Source organism: Odontomachus brunneus, unplaced genomic scaffold, assembly GCF_010583005.1.
Source record: "Odontomachus brunneus isolate Ranch 3 - 2012 unplaced genomic scaffold, Obru_v1 Obru_scaffold_082, whole genome shotgun sequence".
Taxonomy (NCBI): domain Eukaryota; kingdom Metazoa; phylum Arthropoda; class Insecta; order Hymenoptera; family Formicidae; genus Odontomachus; species Odontomachus brunneus.
In genome coordinates, this window is record NW_022639532.1 from 1304480 (window position 1) to 1306480 (window position 2001).

At 45.0% G+C, this 2001-nt stretch overlaps 1 protein-coding gene and 1 long non-coding RNA gene across 2 annotated transcripts in view; one reads left to right on the forward strand and one right to left on the reverse strand.

Annotated features, from left to right (window-relative positions):
• Positions 1-10: 10 nt before the first annotated feature.
• On the reverse strand, positions 11-1173 carry LOC116847631. Its single transcript, XR_004378801.1, has 3 exons — positions 1028-1173; positions 266-425; positions 11-157 (listed from the first exon to the last, which is right to left on the reverse strand). It is a non-coding gene; the product is annotated as an uncharacterized LOC116847631 (long non-coding RNA).
• The window catches only part of LOC116847630 (toll-like receptor 2), a 73745-nt gene continuing 72890 nt past the window's right edge, over positions 1147-2001 (forward strand). The window contains exon 1 of the mRNA XM_032822801.1: positions 1147-1556. The gene's annotated coding sequence lies outside the window, so the exon portion shown is untranslated. The remainder of the gene's footprint in view (positions 1557-2001) is intronic.

Sequence of the window (2001 nt, forward strand, 5' to 3'; positions counted from 1 at the left end):
CTCTCTCTCTCTCTCTCTCTCTCTCTCTCTCTCTCTCTCTCTCTCTCTCTCTCTCTCTGTTACTTTTATGAATACCTTTGATTTAAATTTCATTTATCAAAGAATCGTTCCTCACAGTCAACAAAGAGAAGCAGCGTATATCTCACGGTCGCAAAATCTGTAAACATGTGACCTACATAACCTTAGAAAATACAGTATGCATGTATGTACACTGGTCGATCGTACTCACGCTGAAACAATGAAAATAAATTACAAAGAAACTCACTGTGATATCTTCACTCAATTTACATTGAGTGTTTATAATAATTCCCGTGAGATGTGATGTGTTTTCTTCGTTTTCTCGGGAAACATCGCTGTGAAGAACACGATCTGGTATACGATAGAAATCCCATAATATTCAAGAAGCTGTTCGTCAGAAGGCTAACCTGACGGGATAATCATGAAACAAAGATTAGAAGAGCGCTGGTTATCCAAACCTAAACCGCTTATCGAGCTTCGACAACTTTTAGTACACTGTCGATTGTTCATGCATTAATCATTACGCATTAATCATGTATATATATATCTCGTCTGTACGCAGGTAAACCGTAATACAACGTACATGTGCCCGATGTGCTCAGGTGAATAACGTGGAAAATTACTCGCGCAGAACGAAGCTTCCTTTCTTTCCGTCTTTTTTTACACAGTTATTATTACGTGTCACAGTGACAGCGCGGCGAAAACAACGCGACAAGATATTTTCTATTGTTGAATTGGCTGGTTTCCTTTCTCCTATCCAATTTTATCTATTGCGTCGTCTACAATGGCAGTAGAAGCAGTAGTAAGAAATAAGCGGTAAGCAAATTGACCAATTCCATTCTCACGATTCAAGAATAATCGATTGTGATCGGTCCATTTACTTACTGCTTATTACTACTCCTCTTACTACTCTTACTACTACTCCTACTGCCATTTTAAGTCTCGAAAGTGTACACTAGTTCAGCAATAGAATAGATATCTCATAAGGAGAGAGAGAAAATAAACACACTAATCACTAAGGACGCGACGAGGTCCGGTGGTAGGCTCGGCGTCCTCGTTACGCGAACAGGGGGTGAAGAGCGCGCGTAGCGCGCTAGCGGCGAGTCGCGCAGTTGAGCGCGAGACTTCGTCGGGGCAAGTTCAGTTGGGTGGACGTTCGCTTCTACTCGCCGTTAGTGTCGCCTCGTATCGACCTGTGGATCAAGTCATCGGCAGGATCGGAATCGTGTCAGTTGACAAGTCCTCTTTTTCTCCTCTCGCTCCCCGCGTCTCTGCGAAGATTGGCGAAGATCGAGAGAGAAACTGTGTGAGAGTCGATCGTGCGCTTGGAAGGTCGCGATCGAGAGGCTGATCGCTGAGCGTCAGTCTCGCGCGAGATCCCGTCGAGGCGTGTTTACGTATAACACGGGCGAGACGTTTCTTCGCGGATCGTTTCTCGGAGCCATTAATCTCGCAAACTGTCAGTTGGAAGTGTAGCAGTGGTAGCGGCGGCGGCGGCGGCGGCGGTGGTTTAACCTCCTCTCCCTTCGGAATCACCGGTGTGTATGTGCATATGTAGAGTTGTACCTTTTGTGTGAATGTACCCGCTGCTCTTGTTTCCGCCGGGATTCATTCCGTGACGTATATACCTGTTCGAGAAGCGTCGATCGGTCAAGTCGGTGATTTAATGATAAAGCGCGAGAAGTTGCTTTTGTACGCTGTAACGGATTCTCCATTTTGTGGAGTTGAAAGCGTTCTACCGTGACGAACTTCACCCGGCTAGAATTCTTCTCACGAAGAATGTCGATGCTCTTCAACTCTTGTTTCATTCGTTTCATATCATCTTCCGCGCGCGTTTCATAATCCACTGGTAACTCTTGGACGAACCAAAAACATATTTCAGACGGGCTCCAAGTTTATCGTGTGCGTCACGGTGCAACCAGAAACTAGTTTAACCGTTCTTTGAGCAACTTATGTTTCTTTATATAACGAGAGAGAGAGAGA